This window comes from Pseudorca crassidens, chromosome 5, assembly GCF_039906515.1.
Source record: "Pseudorca crassidens isolate mPseCra1 chromosome 5, mPseCra1.hap1, whole genome shotgun sequence".
In the NCBI taxonomy this organism is placed as follows: domain Eukaryota; kingdom Metazoa; phylum Chordata; class Mammalia; order Artiodactyla; family Delphinidae; genus Pseudorca; species Pseudorca crassidens.
This window is the reverse complement of record NC_090300.1, coordinates 109,789,648-109,796,909: the sequence shown is the minus strand read 5'-3', so window position 1 is coordinate 109,796,909 and position 7,262 is coordinate 109,789,648. Positions and strand designations below refer to the sequence as shown.

The following is a 7,262-nucleotide window of genomic DNA, read 5'->3' as shown; positions in this document are numbered from 1 at the left end:
CAAACTACTGCTGTAGGGTGAAGTAGTGAAGCTGGAAAGACGCTGACTGCAGTAGAAAGCCAATGGGAGCAAAGAGGAAACAGCAAGTCCCTTTTTTCTTTTTCTAGCTTTTCAGCCTTTTAGCATCACACTCAGAGTTTAACAGGGAGCCAGCTGCTGACCCAAAAATGTTGTTTGTGGCATCCCAGCCCAAGTATTAACAAAGATTCATATGGCGGTGGGTGTTAAGACTGGGAGACAATCACTAAGTAGTTGGCACACTTACTTCACTGTGCTTTAAATTATTTGTGTAGATAACTATCTCTTTAGCCTAATATTCCTCCTTGAAAGCAGAAAATATATTTGTATCCATTCCATTATTAGGCATAGTATTTGATATATAGTTGATGTTAAATAAGTATATGGTTAAGGTATAATGGCCTATATTTATCTATTTAATATTATCCTGTTAGATACATCAGTTATTCTAGTTTGTAGAAATTTAATTCAACCCGCCCCCCAAATAATGCTGGGTCTGTTGGTCATCACTGCCAGCTTTGGGGTAATTGGCAGATATAATATGCCTTACCTATTTTCATAAGAAATTGATGTGAAATACATTGTCAAACAATCCTCTCACTTTAGAGGACATAAAGATCGCCTTGAGAGCTAGTTAAACATGGGTTCCTGGGCCCAGAGATTCTGATTCAGCAGGCCTTATGTAGGACTCGAGAAGTTGTGTTTCTAACAGTCTCACAGCTATGCCGATGCTACCCATCCACGGGCCACGTTTTAATTTACACTGCTTTAATAAAAGTTCAGGATGTGGCAGTCTTTAAAAACTGCTCTACACTTCAGTTCAATAAAATACTTATTGAACACACAGTATGTATAAATCACCCTGTTGGGAAATGCAAAACATCCAGCAACAATTAAGATATGTTCTCTCAAGGGGTTTATAATTTAATAATTTAGTATAACACCTAGAAAGTTTAAACAGGGACTAAAACAGTGTAAGTTCTTTGGGACAAACAGAGGAAGGAATAATAATCAGAAATAGTGGCTTTTTTGTTTAAATCTTTTTTGTTTAAAATACTGCAGCTGACTTTGGGAAACTGATTATAAATCATGCTTTACTCTTTTTTATCTGCTCATGGTAGACGGATAATACGATGAGAATATCCCACTATGCATCTGCTTTATCTGGCTTCAAATATTTCTTTTGTACTCTATTTCATCATGTAAGTTATTTTGGAGACTACCCTTCACCCAGATCTCCTCTGTTCTTCACAACAGAATTTTTAAAAAAATCAAAATAGGGCAAGAAAAGTTGAAATAAGATTCTGAAAAGGGAGTGAAGGAGAAAAGTGAAAAAAGTTTACAAAAATTTAAAAGGACGTAATTAATATAGTATGAGCACTGTTTTATCTCAGTTTGAAATAATATGTAATATGATAATAATATGTGCATCACAGAACAAGCAATCATATTCTTGTTTTACAGAGTATTGCTCCTTTAATCTTTTATTCCCTATTATTTGTTAAAATATTAAAGAGCATTGAACAGGCCAATATTATAATGTAAAATCTTTCCACCTGACAATTAATTGTGATTGAAACATGGCAAAATGGTGCTAGTACTTAACAACACTAGATATGGTAACTGTAAGATGACAAGTTATAATCATCTAGATTCGGTCCAGATCACTAAACTGTGAGACCCAGTGTCCTTCCTAAAAATGACTCTGCATATTTGACGGTTGTTTGGCAAAGCTATCTACTTGACTTCTTCACAAAAAAGAATTATCTCACAAATAACAGTGTCTTGGACATACTGTCTTTATGGACTGATACTACCTTTCACACCATACGCTTATAGTGGAGGGTAACTTTAAAACAGATAAGCGTATGTGTCTGTGTCTGCACATGCATGGGTACATGTTTCCCCATCTTGATATTATTGCTTCTTTTACATATCTAAATACATTTACATATGAAGATGTTCTCTGTTCTTTTCATTCTCATGTACCCAACTGCAAACTGCAGAAGCTGACTTTCAGATCTTGGGGTAAAAGGAAGCAGGTCCCAAGTCTGTTGTGATCCATCTAAGTCAGTATTTCTCAAACTTGATTAAACATTGGAATCTCCTTGGGAACAGAGGGGCTCAAATTTTTTTGGTAAAAATCTTCCCAGGTGATTATAAAGCATAGCCAAGTTTGCGGGCTGTTAGTTTTAAATTAACAACTAAGTATTTCACTTTATCACCACATTCTTGCCACTTTCCCATCCAAACCATTTTACCGGGATCCTGCCAACCTCTGATTAAGACATGTATTGAGTTCATTAGTGATGGCAAAAAGATTTTCCCCCTTATCCTGTAACAGTGAGCATATTTTGGAGATGTCTTCTTAATTCAAAGGAATTAATAATTTTTTGTGCCAACTATATATAAGGCATCGTGATAGTTGCCACTGGAAATACAAAGACAAATTTGATGCAGGATTTGCAATCAAGGAGCTTGAAATTTGTGAAAAGAGAAACAGATGCACAAAGGTTTTTCATATCAGAAAAGTTTTAATGCAGTTTTCTCAACACTGGCTGCACATTTGAATCACCTGGTAAGGTTTTAAAAAATAGTGATGGCCAGTCCCACCACCAGAGATGCTGTTACTAAATCTGGACTGCATCAGAAGTCTTTAAGTGTTTCTCCGGTGAGTGATTCTCCAGTGTTCAGAGCAAGAAAACAAAGTGTTATGACAATGGGCAAAGGAAAGTTCTTTGAGGAAGTGGTAGCATTTTATTAATAGAAACTACTCTTCATGAGCTTACTATATACCAAATCTTACATGGTTTAACTCAGTTATTCATCACAATGACTCTTAAAATGGTGCTACAATGATCCTTTTTTTTTTTTTTTTTTTACAACTGAGTAAACTGAGTCATAGAAAAATTGAGTAACTTACCCAAGGCCAACTATGTGGTAGAGCCCAAACTAGAACCCAGGGAGTCTGACTTCAAGGCTTCTTCTCTCAAATACTATGTTATTCTTCCTAAAGAATAGGAATTTAGGAAGTAAATAAAAGAAGAAACATTGCAGGAAAACAGCATAGAGTAACATTCAGAGGCAAGGGTTCTGGAGCCAGTCCTGTGTCCGTTTGAACCCAGGCTCTCCCAGCATTATCACTGACTAGCCAATTACATAGGTTCTCTGTGCCTCAGTTGCCTCAGAGGTACAAGGGATAATAAGAACACTTGTTTCAGACTTGTTATGAGGATGCAATCAGTTACTACATTAATATTAGCAATCATAATTACTGTTTTGAGGAAAAAGAGAAACTACTGGGGAAGCTAAAATGCCTGGCTGTGGAATGGTGGGGGGATCTGGTGTGGTAGATCATGGGGAATAGAGTGGCCTATAGTTAGCATTACTGCAAACCTAGATTTGTACCTATTTTCTTGTAATAATTGATAGTGCCTGCTTTTCTCTTAAGTGTGTCCTGGTTGGGACAATAAAGAGATCTACCATAGCTATAACACACAGACATACCTCATTTTATTGTGCTTCACAGTTATTGCAGTTTTAAAAATTGAAGGTTTGTGGCAACCCTGTGTTGTCAGATGATAGTATATTTTTTAGCAATAAATCATTTTTTAATTAAGGTATGTACATGGTTTTATTAGACATAATGCTATTGCACACTTAATAGACTACAGCATAGTGTAAACATAACTTTTATGTACACTGGGAAAACAAAAATTTTGTATGACTTGCTTTATTGCAATATTCACTTTATTGCAGTGGTCTGGAACTGGACCCTCAATATTTCTGAGGTACGCCTGTGTCATGTCATACCAGCCCAAGTAGAGGGTTTACAGGACTTTGAGTTGGAAAGTACCATAATCAGAAAAAATAAGATCTGTGCTTTATAAAGATAACTCAGGCAGCAGTGTGTTGGATGGATTGAAAATTGTAAAGTTTGACAATTTCCAAATGCAAGGTGGTGAAAACACATGCTTTGAAAGATATAGTGGGCATTTGGGGACATAAATCAGGGGGAAAGGACTGAGAATGGGATGTATCCTAGGAAGACTGAATCTTTAATCTTTGAAGCCAGGGATCAAGCCAGGAATTGTTTCATTATTAAGGTCGTGTGTAGCCTGAAACACTCAAAAAGACCAGGCCTCAATAAGTTTGGCCAAATTGCCAATGGTGTGTGGGTTTGGATTTTTCTCACTGAAGGAAATAACAACAATTCAGGCCAGACTAGAAAACACAGGGTCATATCTCAGTGTTTATGGCCCATGGCCTGGGTATGGGGACTAGGTGGTCAAGCTCAACTGTGTGACAGTAGAAGGAATGGAGAAAGGAGACAAGAAAGAGAGGTGGTTGCTGTCAGATCTTATAAAAAGTACCTGCCATTCATTTGAAGGAACAGGGGAAGGCAGCTCTTAGGAAATGCAGTAAGCCCCTCATCATTTTCCTTACCTTGGTGATTTTCACATGGATAAGATATGTCAGCCCAAGATCCTTTTAAAAGAACACATCACCTCTTATGTAACATTCCAGAAACATGGTAAATAACAAGTGTGACTGCAGAATGAAACTATAACTGGAAACTGAAGCCAGAATTTCTGCATTCCTTGCAAGTACCCATAGTTCCTTTAATTATACTCAGGGCTTGTTAACAAGAGAGTGCTTCACAGATGTAGAGAATCCAAGAGGTAATCCAAATAATATATAATAAATATATGGTCTGGCACCACCAAACCAGATTAAAGGAACATGATTTACTAAGGGAGAGGAATATTTTGGAGAAATAGTAGCAACAATGGAATCATATGCAAAATGCTCCTTTTTGTGGAAAGCTATGTGACTGAGGGAGAGATTGTCAATTTTGATAGATATAACAAAGATGAAAGAAATAAAATGAAGGAAATGACTTATATTTTTAAATTACAACTTTAAAGGAAAAAATCTATCTACCTATCATCACATTTCCTAACGTTCCTTTGAGAGAGAGAAAAAAAAATCTTAAAGTCCATTATTTTTGTGGTGATTATTGAAAATATTTTTACAATCCTCTTCCATCTATTTCTACTATTAAACATCTCCATCTTGTTTTACTAATTCACGTTTGTCTAAATTCTGAGGTTTTATAGACTCTTTAGTATTGCTTTGCCTCTTATCCAGATTTCCATCTATGTAACATTAGGAAATCTCTGATGCCAATATGAAACTCATAACATTTGGTAGTGAATCAGACCAACAATTTAAGAGGTAGTTTTCAGAGAAAGTCCAGTTGTCTTTAAAAACAGCTGCGAAGTACCTTTTCCCCTCAGCATCCAGAAAGCACACATGAAGTTGACTGAGACTGTTAGACATGAAGTATTTCAATCAAAGCTATCATTCCACAAGAAGTAGTCATTTGTTTCATTCACTAGTAATTAATATGTGGCTTATCACATGATTCATTAGCACACTTGCGTGAACACAACAAGCTGTTATCTAATTTGTTTTCCCAGAATTCCTCTCACTCTCCCTGGCAGCAAGTCACTGTAGTGACATCTGTTTCTTGTAGAGCTATCAAGAACGATAAGCAGCTTCTTGTGTTGTGTAAGCCATAGATTCTTTCCCCTTTTCTCCAACAGCTAATATGCTCTTTTTCTGCCATATGGAAAAGATAAATACCAGAACTTAAAATATCAGAATAAAAGAGAAATGAGAATGAAACTCTTTGAACACTGACCATGAAGGATATACTTATGGAGTATGTTCAAAGATGTTGGACTCTTTGTGTTATTGTTATTAGTGACCACATCAAAAATACATTGGCTAGCAAATATTTTCCTTTTTTTCACTCTATTCAAAAATTCAAATGGACACAAATTGTTAAAACCATACCGCATTTTCGGTTATTTATTGCTATGTAACAAACACCCAAAACTTACTGTCTTGAAATTACATGTTATTATTATCCTAATGAATCTGTGGCTTGACTGAGCTCAGCAGGGTGGTTTCAGATGAAGTCTCCCATACCCTTGCAGTGAGATGTCAGCTAGAGATACAGTCTTCTGAAGATCTGACTGGATTAGATAGCCATGATGGCTACTCATGTGTCTGGCAGTTGATGAAAGTTGTTGGCTCTGAGCTTAGCTGGAATTGTAAACTTCAGCACCTTAGACCCACCTCTCTGTGTGGCTTGGGCTTCCCATGGCATAGTAGATCGATTTCAAGATGGAGTGTCCAAAGAGCAAGTGTCCCACAATACCTAGGCAATAAGAGACAAGTTTCTTATGACCCAGATTCAGAAGTCATGTGGCATCTCTTCTGTCACATTCTAGTGTTCAAAAAGTAAGTTACAGTGCCAACTTAAGTTCAGGAGGAAGGGACCACACAAGGGCCTGGATTCACCAGGAGTCCTCACTGGGGAGCCATCTTTGAAGATCAGTTACCAGACCTCAAATTAAAACTCTATACAGAAATCAAGAGAAAAACTCAATGTAAAAAAAAATTTGAATTTAAAGAATTTACAGACTCAGGGCCTAATTTGGTATGGAATACCTAATTTCATTTAATGTCTCTAAGATTACATAATATTGAACTCTACTGAGTTTTATCTTTATGACAATATGTTAACAAAAATATGTTTCATAAATCAAGTTTCACATTACTCCAAATACTGTAATATTTGTATTTTAGGTAAAAATTTTCCTTCTTTTTGAGTAATAATCATTTTAAATAATGATGGCTAGCATTTATTAAGTATTGACAAATGTTCCAGAAATTGTTACTTTCATAAAAACCCAGAAAAGAAGTACTATTATTATTTATCGCACTTTATGGATATATCGATAGAGAGAGGCTCAGAGATTAAGTGTTTATTAAGAACCACATAGTTAGTAAGTGGCAGAGCTACAACTTGACCTTAGGGAATATGGATCCAGAACACATACTCTTAAATATAAGATCTGCTGCAAAGTCCTGTACTGAGATACAGTAACACAGTAACTAGTAACATCATTGTGTTATCCCACAATGGAATCTAATCTAGGGCAGGGTTTTAATTCCCTCCATCCAAGGACCACCAGAAAACACCTGGAGCTGAATAAGTTGGGTTTGTTTTGCACTGTAGCATGGAAGAACACACAACTTGGAAACTTGTGGTGTCTCTGTTAGAGAATTTTAGCAATAGCCTATTTTCAAATTGAGCTTTGGTTGGATGACTTTGAGGAGGGCTTAAGAAAGGGGGGATTTGCCCAAGACTAGATGCTGTCAGAAAGTGG

General features: G+C 36.4%; 1 long non-coding RNA gene across 1 annotated transcript in view; it reads right to left on the bottom strand.

Moving 5' to 3' along the window:
- Positions 1-2,936: 2,936 nt before the first annotated feature.
- The window catches only part of LOC137225313 (uncharacterized), a 105,808-nt gene continuing 101,482 nt past the window's right edge, over positions 2,937-7,262 (bottom strand). Inside the window, exons 4-5 of the long non-coding RNA XR_010943773.1 lie at positions 6,166-6,247; positions 2,937-3,028 (exon numbers count right to left, since the gene is read on the bottom strand). This is a non-coding gene — a long non-coding RNA (uncharacterized lncRNA). The remainder of the gene's footprint in view (positions 3,029-6,165; positions 6,248-7,262) is intronic.